Consider the following 10,651-nt stretch of genomic DNA (forward strand, 5'->3'; position numbering starts at 1 on the left):
ATCAATTTAATTATAATAGTTTTCAAGAGCTTATTATCTGTTTCTTGCCTTGCAAACATGTATAATATTCATACTTATTAATGATATAAAATAATAACAAATTATTGATAATGAAAATCAGTATTTTCACTGTGCTGAGGAAAATACAGCTAGAAGTCTGCACATGGAACTGATTGCTCCTGATAGAGCAGTGCTTGTCTTTAAATCACTGTGAAGCTGTGGTGGAAAAAATGTGGTCAAATACACAAATGAGACCAGAGTATTGTATACTTAGTTCCAATTCTTTCATTTGCATAATAAGAATTACTTAAAATAGATGACTCCCAACAGTATAGAGAAGATAGAGATCTTGACACCATAGCTTTATAAGTGCCTGGGACAATTTGCTTTGCATCTTCCCTTATCTCAACACTAGGAAAATATGAAGTTGTCTAAAGACTTATCTTCAGGAAAGAAAGCACCACTGAATAACACTTAAGTAGAAGGAAATTTCCATGATTCCCAAGTAGCAGAGGAACTAAGAAGTGCTAAGAATATGTTTAATTGTGTGTTAATGTATTTAAACTCAGAACTTGAAGTAGAGTACAGAGGACTTTGTTGTGTTTTTTTTGTTTTTGTTTTTTTGTTGACAAACCAGAAAGTATCAGCAATACCAATGCAGTCCATTGACTCATGGTTCCCCAAATAGGATCAAAGCAGTTCATAGTGTTAGCAGTTCACACTGTTGGACACCTCTACTTTTGAGGGATTGATAGAAAATACTGAATATATTTGAAATTCCTTCTGCTCTGTTCTTGGCTGCCTCAGGTAGTGATGTGAAAAATGGCCCTGTTGTCTTATTCTCTAGTCTGGAGGAGTCTGAAAGAAGGGAAAAGTGCTACTGATGTGTATGAAAGCACCTGCTTTGCTGGAACTCTGACCTAGAGATGATTTAAACACTTTTAAAGGGAAGGAACCTGGGCTGGAGGCTGTTTGCTTATCACAGAATGGTTGAAAGGACCTCAAAGATCATCAAGTTCCAACCCCCTCTACCACATGCAGGGCCACCAACCTCCATATCTAATACTAGGCCATGGTATCACAGGCATAGATAGAGACATACAACAGCCACAGAAGAAAGGGAAGAATAATCCTGCAGCTGCATTGCACTCCCAAGGTGAATTGTTTTCTAAAATTCAAGACGGTGATACTCAATTAACACGTACGTACAGGAGCTGTGAAAATAACACTTGTGAGGATTAGGTAGCCTCTCAGAAAGAAGGTGCAAACATGAGCTATATGTGTGCACAGCTGATGGGAAATTGAACAAGACCAGACATTAAGCACGAAGCCTTTGCACAGTAGGATTTAGCCTTGTTAGAAATGTACTGAGATACACTTGTTTGTAAAGTCAGAATTTGGTAAGCATTTATTTGAATAATAGTTTCTAAAACTCCACCCTCACTTCCATATAATCTTCTCATCTGAACTACTACAACCATTTTTGGGGCCACGCAATGAGTCGTTGAGGTTAAAAAATGCCTCAGCCAGAAGTGAAGAGAGGAAGGTTTTTTTTCCAAGTACACAAACCAGCAAAACTGGCTAGTTTAGCCAGCACCAATGATTTCAGAAGTGCTTGTCAGACTACGCCCCAGTGCTGGAGCTGTCCTTATCAGCAGTGACTGACAAACCAGCTCTTATGTGATTGCTTACTCTCATTCTTGAGTTCTGGTTTTGAGTATAGGGCAATGGTTGCATGAGGACCTCTAACCTGAGAAAACCTCCAGACAAATTTCTATACAGACATTCCCAGCTGAGAGAAGTTAATTTGCCCGTGGAAGAAATCAAAATATGTCGATATTGTTAAAGGTCAGTAGCTTAGCATCCAAGCTCTGGAAAGCCTGCCTTAAAAATGTGCCTTAAAAAGTCTTAGTCAAACTAATATTTGATTATTTATCTGTGACTCCACTATACGTTTTTGCTAATCTTTCCAATTGGTTTTCAAAGTCTTACTATCACTGCTCCTGTGTTCCCTGACTAATTGAAAATATTAGAAAAATTCTTTTCTCCTCTTAATTTCTCAGTTTCTTCTCTTGAAAGTTCTAATTCCCAACTCTGTAAAGTTCTGTAATATCCTAGCAGCTTTTTTTTTTACTAATGTTCTGATTTGTTGAGTTTGTTTGGTGAGGTAGCCGAATAAGCTGCATGAACACATTTTCAAGACTAGCTGGAACATTTTGTTTGCTGTATTGTGTATAATTAGACTTGTCAGAACTCAGATTCTGTAATGACAGTTTCTATTGCAGGGAAATCAAAGACGAAATAAGAATCTGTCACTTGTCACTCTGTGGAGAATCCTGTAGCAGAATTTAAAATAATTAAAGATGTGCAATACTAATCAGTGTCGTATGAAAAAAATATATAGAATATTGGGCAAGTCACAGCTCCATTTCAAAATGCAACAAGTGGTTACATTTGGCCAATTTTTAGTTGAATATTCTTTGCTGCATCACACACATCCCACTGAACCCTACTGAATAACTCTAATTAGGAGCCTTCAGAATAAAAGGTCAACACATTTTCTCTGTTTTAGTTCACGTATTCAACCTGTTCTTCCCTCTAACTACATGACAAGGTTGTATGTGTAATTTTCATTGATTTTCCTCCTATCCTATGGGGACACAACTGAGTAAATCAAATAACCTTTGAATACTTTCATCAAAATAATGCTTTGCAATTCCACCTAAGATGTCTAATATCTTTTGCTTTGCAGCTGAATCCTGTTTGTATTCCAGTATCATTTTGAACTCTTTTGGACAGCAGTCTTTGCAAGAGAGCTGTCCATGTGCTTGGAGCTGCAGTTCATAAACAGGCTTTCAAAGCAGCTTACTGGATCTTGCAGGTGAGCTCTTCCAAACAAGACAACATTATGTCTGCAAGTTCATGGCTAGTCTCAGAGGGAGACAACAATCTAGAGGATTATAATATGCCATTAACATGTATGTTTATCATCTCTCATAGGAATATTCTTTTGAAAACCAGACATCTGAACTGGGCAGAAAAACACGTGATATTCTTTCCTCTTAAGTATTCCATGCAGCATGGAAATATAACTACAGTACACTTTCGGTCAAAGCAGATGGCATTTCACATCTGTGTTAAGAATATTTTCCCTCTAGCAAATCATTACGCTGTCCTAGTAATTAATATGAAAAAATGATCTGCACTGTACAAAAGTATCTGTGCCTTTGAAATAGGTGTTTGTAGGTGAAATATACTGTTGTAGACATCTCAGGAAGAGACAGTATAGGCTTTCATTTAGTCGGTGTTAAGTAATGCAGTATTAAAATTAACACAGCAGAAAAATTAAAATTAACACATTCAGAATGTGAAGCAGTTTCAGTCACAAAATCATGCCCTCTTTTTTAAAGGAGAGGATGCAACAGGAGAGACAATAGCGACATTCTTTTTTGAAAGCAAGGGAGCAGATGTACTGCTGGAGTGAACCCTACCTGAATGGATGAAATCGTTCCCAGCTTTTAGTAACAATGCTTTATAACTAGAGCCACAGGAGGGAGAGGTAAGGGGGTCCTCAAGTGGGAATTAGCCTTGGAAATAAATATTATAAACCTCAGCACCAGTTTATATCTTAGTATCTGTCTTCACAGTATGTGATTTCAAGATCTTTTGTGCTATACCTTAATGTTCTGTCTTTCAAAACTTTCTCTTCTGGGACTGTAATTCATTCTGTATTCTTTTATTCCATATGACTATATATAATCTGAGGAAAATGTGAAACTGAAGTAAAGAAATAAACCTTCCCACAAGAATAATTTCTTTCCTGCTGTTTCGTACTGTGTCTCCATTCACTGTTTCTTTCCAGTCCCCCTGGTCTTTTGTTATTTTGATAAACCTCCTAATACCAAAGAGCCAGCATAATTGCCACCCATCCCTGGAGATAAGTGAGAGAGATGGTAAGCAGATGTCAAAGTCTCAAAACAAAGGTGAGTACAAAGCTATGCAGAACACCGGTGATTTTATAAAGGAGAAATTAGCATTATCGAGCACTGTTTGGGGAAATGGTTATGCAAAGAATTAACAATTTTATCTGAAAAGAAAGAGAAGGCAGTTGGACCTGCCTGAGCAAGCACATTAGCATAAGCCTTAAAGAAAGCCTACGAAGAAGGATTTACAGTAAGGGAGCTGGAAAGCAGAGGCTTGCAGCTCTCCATAGACAGCAATTTGTTGATCTGCCAGTGCTAAGGAGGTTAAAACATGTGTGATTCTTGGAACCAAACAGCTAGGGTACCTAAGCTCAGCATCAGCTTTTCTTCTAGCTGAAATAACCTGCAAACTCAAAATCCTGGCTAAACGGACAATTTGAGAGACAATGTCACTGCTTTTTAGGATGAAAGATCTAATGTCTCACATGCTGAGAAAGTCAACTTGGACCATTTGCCACAGGTTCTCTGTCCTGGATGGCACAGGCCACGCAGGCTTTGCTCTCAGTGTGGAGATGCCTCACATCCACACCTCCCTCTCTAGGCTTTCTACTCTCTGATGGCTTCAGGGAAACCCAAGACAGCCTGTACCTGTGCAGGAGCTGCCTGTCACTGGCTCTATTGCCCTTAAGCAGCTCTGACTCAAACCTGTTGCCTTTGATATTTTGTGGTTTGCTTCGCCCTCCTGTAGCTGCATATAAAAAATAACTATTACACTGCAGCGTATCATTTACCTGAGTTGAGTGGTTAAACACATTAAGGTCTCATCTCTTTTACCTCTGAGTAGAAACATTCACTATGGACAAATAGATTCTTACTAAACTTCCCCAAATGTCAGTTTATTTCAGTTGACTCAACATTCCCTTTCAGCATACCCCTGTCTGTAAATGAAATCTATTCTCACCACCACCCCAAAACATCGCCCAGACTAGCAATGTAACCTAAAGGGTTTGAAATTTCAAATGAGATGGTTTTAGCAGTTTTGTTGATACGCACACATAGATTTAACTGTGACAACTGTATATTTACTGCTTGTAAGTAATCTTTTGTGTGTGTAATAGTCAAGGAATCACTTGGAATGAAAAAAAAAAATCAGGAGACAGTGAAAGAGAAGAAGCTGATAGTATCACACAGCAGAAGTTCAACACATGGTTCATCACAGCAGAGATAGGTTTCTATGTGTCATGAGTATTCACAATCTTGCTGGAAATTACTGCTGAAATTTACCTTTCCTTTATGGAGATTTAAATTTCAAAATAGTAAAAACCAAACAACATAGAAATAAACAGTAAATACTCACCTATATGGTACCACAGGTCAGGACTTGCTGGAATGAATGAACAAGTGAGTTGACAATATAATTAGCCTTGTCTGGAAAGGCAGGGCTCTGGCCCAGCCAATTGGGATTTGTCATTTGGAATAAACCTTAGCATAATTACAGGGTAGTTGATTAAAGGTGTCTTCTGTCTTAGCTGATCACAGTAATTACTGTGACAAAACATTACCCGTCAAAGGTCTTACAACTAGTTTTGTCATATAAAATTTCCAAAAACAAATTGAAACTTTTTTTTTTTCCTAAAGTAAGAAATACTTTATATTTCAGCTTTTACTTTTTGATGCACCAGTGGTTTGACCAGTGGAGGTAAAATATTTTTCATGGGTTTGCTATGAGATGGGGGAAGAGAACTGCCTTCTCTGGTGCTCAAGCATAAAAAGCCAACAGGAGCTGCATGCGTGCTGTGTGCCAAACAAGGCAGCAGGGGGAATTACTCACTGGGGAGCAGAGACCGAGGTTGCTAGGTTGGGGATTGCCAACTGAGCAGCACAGTGCCCTCTGATTGTTCTCATAGTCAGGCAGGAGCACTGGAGCATTTCTGGTGGATGCTGATGCAGAGCGTGTTACCAGCCATATGGAGGTACTGAAACAGCCTCCCACTATGTCATTAAACTCCTCACTGTGATGACACTTGCATAGCCCTGTAGATTGAGGGCTTCCTACAACAGTGGGGTGGCAGGTAGCCACGGGTTGGAGCTGTTTTGAGCTGCAGAACTTCACTTATGCCTGTAACGTGGAAGTTCATTAATGGATACATTTCTCCCTCAGCAGAAAAACAGCTTTGTCTTTGGAGTTGACTTAAGTGTCAAGATTTTTGTTACAATATTAAAACCTTTCAAACATCACACATACTGGTTTCTTAGTGTACTGTCTTTTACTGTTTTCTGTACTACATGACACATCCTTCTTAAATGTGTGAGTAAATAGATCTAATGATAAATCCCCAAATGATAAGAGTCAAAATAGCCCATTATTTTATACAATCATTAAAATCAGCCACTATTTAGTACTTATATTTTTACACTGATTTTAAATAAATGTATAGAAGAATAATCTAGAAATTATTATTTAGAAAATAAGTTTTTAACACCATTCTAAAATTATGATAAAAAATATTTTAAAGCAAAGAGTTTTCTGTGGTGAAGGAACAAGTTGGAATAGAATTTTTATATGTATGTGTACATTTGTTTTATCTTTTATGTTTTAGCTTGATGTGTGAGATGAGCAAGGAAAAGACAGATACACAATAATGAGACCTCATAGGTTGATTTACTGTTGAGAAACTCGTGGTTGCTGTTTTCGGAAACCCGCTGCTGTTTCAGCCCAAGCTACAGATTGCAAGGCTCTGCCACTTCACCTGTAGAAGTGGTTTTCTTTCCTCTAACACTTCATCTTTTTGGTACAGGATCCACCTCACAGGGGTCTAACAGCCAGAATCCTAGCTTGCACATTTACCACCTGTCGTCTGCCATCCATTACTTGTATCAAATAAGAATTTGCTCCCAGAACAGGGCTTTTGCTGGCAGAAGTTTTAAATAAAGAAGTTAAATACCAGGCAGTTCCTAAAATGGGAAGGAAGCATTGGTATGCAAGGTGGAAGTGGTCTTATGGAATAGAATGAAAATTGAGGAAGCTGAGGAGACATGGTAATGGTTCTGCAGGACTATGGGAAACAAAATTTAAAGAAGAGCTGCAGGGAACCTTGACCAAACCATTCTTCACGCCTCATTAACTTACCAGTTTGTTTTTAAGACATTCACTTACATCCTCTGTGACTTTTACCATCAAACTCTTCCAAAGCAAGAGGCTCAGCTGCCAAAACAGAAGGTTCCCATCCCCTACAGGGGTCAGCAAATTATTTTCTGCAGTACTGCAGGGCTTCTCTGTGCCCACTTCTGGGAGTTACAAACAGCCCCATGGCTGCTGAACGTGTCAGCCCCCTGCTGAGGCTGCCAGAAGAAGTGCTAATGCTGTTTCTGTAATATAATGTGAACATCTGTCCATTAGCAACTGGAGAAGAGCCACCAGTGTCACGCCCCACAGATGCCAACCAGTATGCAGACAGTCACATTTCCAGTTGCTACTGAATGAGCTGGATTCAACCCAATAATCTGGTGGTAAATGTCTCTGTGCCCCTCCAAATTGTAAGAGCGTGGCTGTTAGGTGGCTCTTGATTTCAATTTGATACGACACAAATTGGAAGGTGTATGTGCTGGCTGAGGAACAGTGGAAAAAGAATAAAAAGCAGAAAAGCAACAGCTGGTAACTAATAAGGGTGGAGATGTCTGAAGCCAGATGGGAAGAAAAACTGGTAAAGATACAGAAATCTACCACACAGTCTGTATCATTGAATGCTACAAATAAAATAATGGGATATCATAGAAGTACAGAGTCATAAAATGACTTGAGCTGGAAGGCACCCTAAGACCACCTAGTTGCAACCCCTGCTGTGCTCAGTGTTGCCACATGCTGCATCAGGTTGCCCAGGGCCACATTCAGCCTAACCTTGAACACAGGAATAGGGCATCCACAGATTCTCTGGGAAACCTCTGTCAGAGCCACATTCTCAGTAAAAAATTCTCTCAAATTTAGAAATAAAGGATGTGGTGTAGAACCATGTCAAAGGCCTTGCAGAAGTCCAGACATGTAGTGTGCAAAGGCAAAAGTGGCCCAAAGCTTTTAAACAGTGTAAGCAAAACTGAACTCTGCTGCCTTAAGAACAAACCATAGGACAAAAAGCTGCATATAGCCAACAGTGTGCACTTGCAGCCTGGAAGGCCACTGCTTTTTGAAGAACTGTGCCTGTTGCCCAGGCCCCCAGCACGTATGTAGCTGCTCATTGAGCTGGGCCATCCATCATAGCTACTGCCAACTGCCTTCTCTGTTGCTCAACAAAACCACTGCAAGTTCGAGGGAAGCTGTAGTTTAAAAATTTTCTAGGACCTAGAGGTGTAAAGCTGCATGAGATATGACCAACAGGTGTATAATATGAACATCCTGACTTTCTGAACATCCAGGTTAGAAATTTGACCTGAGTTCATACGGTCTCCTTCTGACCTTTGTCACAGGTTTCCCTGTGACAGAAACCAGGGCACTGGGGAAGAGCCATAGAAAGCAGTGCACCTCCATACCTTGCCCCAAGTTGTAGGTGACACATATAACAAAAGCAGGAATGTTGAGAGCTCACTGTGATTTAAACTGAGACAATATTTTCCTTCCTATGCATGCATAAAATCTCCAGGCGGAAATGCCTCTTGAATGCTGGCAAGTCAGGTTGTCTAAGCACAGAGCCCTCTGTTGTATTACAGCAGTTATAGTCATTTTGAAAACTCTCACCATTTGTCTGTCTGCTTTATGTAATGCAGCCCAGGGAAGATTTTCTTCTGTAATCTCCAAATGAGACGGCTTACCTACACAGCACAATCCAGTGCAGAAACATGAGCAAGGGTCCTGAAAGCAGCAGAGAAGATCAACATGTCACCTTTTCTTGTGTAGCACTGTTCTGTTTGGTACAGATCTGTTTAATTTGTCTGGAGTACTTTTAGGGCCTGAGCAGCTCCCTTCATGCAACAGCTCAGCACTGCACCTTCTGATCCTAAAGGCCCCATGACTGAACTGGCAGATTGTTGTCCCACATTCAGCGCTGCAGGGCAGCTATCCTGTTGCTGCCTCCATAGAACTTTTATTTGGGAACAGCACCACACTTCTAGAGCTTGGGTTTTTCCTGTTCTGGGGCTGGTAGGTTTGCACAGCCAGTCTGCCTCGTGTTCCTCTGTGCAGGCTGATGGGCAGCACAGCGTCAGTGATTTGCCTTAGTGTCTTCCTGGACTCAGATGTAAGCTTTTGAAGGCTGTAGAGAAGGCTATTTTGCTTCTTTTTCTCAGTCTTGCATTATAACTTTCCTTTTGGAATGACATTTGTAATATACATCTTTCTAAAACCTTGCAAAGTTGCCATGACAGAAGGCACTACAAAAATTAGTAAATAAGAATTTTCTTATTTACCTGATTGCCTTTCATGTCTCATTGTCTTTTATGTCATTCTATGCCAAGCCACTTTCAAGTTATATCCTCAGATGTGGAAGCTAAAAGCAATCTAAATGAAATGGTTTTATGTCAAGAAATATATATTCCCATGTACCCTGTGTACATACTGAAAGCTGCAGTTTTAATAAAGAATAGTAGACATTGACACTCTTCCCTTTCCATTCCAACTGCAAAAAGGGTTAGGAAACTCAGCTGCAGCTTACAGCAATAGCATCAGCACAGTATCCTTCTGAAGTGTATCCAGTCCCACATTCTCTCTGCTGAAGTTCACCGCAGTGCATATAGCTCTCATGCACCTATGAGAATTGATGTCAGTGTGCCAACACTCACCAGTATATAATGGATGCTTGGGATCCTGTCTTTAGCATGAATAAACCCACTGGCCTGCACATTAGCATGAGCATGCAGGAAGTGATCCTTTGCATACAGACTGGCTCAAAGTATATGTGGAAAGAAAGAGAAGCAGACATCCTCATCACCCTTGCAGAGAAAATGAAATAAACCCCTATGGATCCTTTCAATTGAAAAGAATGAAGAGTACAAAAGAGAACTTTATAGTCTTCCCTATGCTCCTAGATCCTTGTCATTTGGGATACACACATCTCTGGATCCCAGTAAATCCCACTTCTCACTGTCATTTGCCAGACTTTACTTTTTGGTGCCAACACACATCTTGCAGGCCAGAACGTTTCCCCTGTTATAAAAATACAACCCATATGAAAATCATTTATGTGGAAGTCATGCAAAATCCAAATTAATATTCTCTATTCTCATTTTTCTAAAATATTAATGTTCTTGCTAGCCATGCAATAATTACTGAGAATGCCATGGAGTAGAATGTATCGCCTGTGATCTTGGCCAGGAGCAAACCATCTTTGTTGAGTAATACTGACCTCCACCCCAAACACAGTGACAACACTGCCCCAGGCAAAGAAAGCAGCAGAGATGGGAAACGCAGATGTGGGTAGCATTCCTCAGCCAAAAATCACTGTCAGCACCATCTCACCATAACACAGCAGGCCCATAGGCTGCAGCAGCCAGAAAGAGGCACATGAGTGCTTCCACGGCATATTTCAAGCTGTGAGAACATTTGCCTAGGTAATGTGCACATGCACAAATTTCTTTAAGAAATGTATGGTTGCAGTTTATTTTTTGAACAGACTGGAATATTCTTTAAAAAAATCATCAAACAATTCCCATTCAGCAGTGCTATACAGCGTGTTTGACTGATAGGTTTTTGTTCTTTTCACATTGGCATGTATTGAACTTGATTAGGAGTTTGATCTCAA

The sequence above is a fragment of the Centrocercus urophasianus genome, unplaced genomic scaffold, assembly GCF_019232065.1.
Source record: "Centrocercus urophasianus isolate 14NV4802_14NV808 unplaced genomic scaffold, USGS_Curo_1.0 seq_15, whole genome shotgun sequence".
NCBI lineage: Eukaryota > Metazoa > Chordata > Aves > Galliformes > Phasianidae > Centrocercus > Centrocercus urophasianus.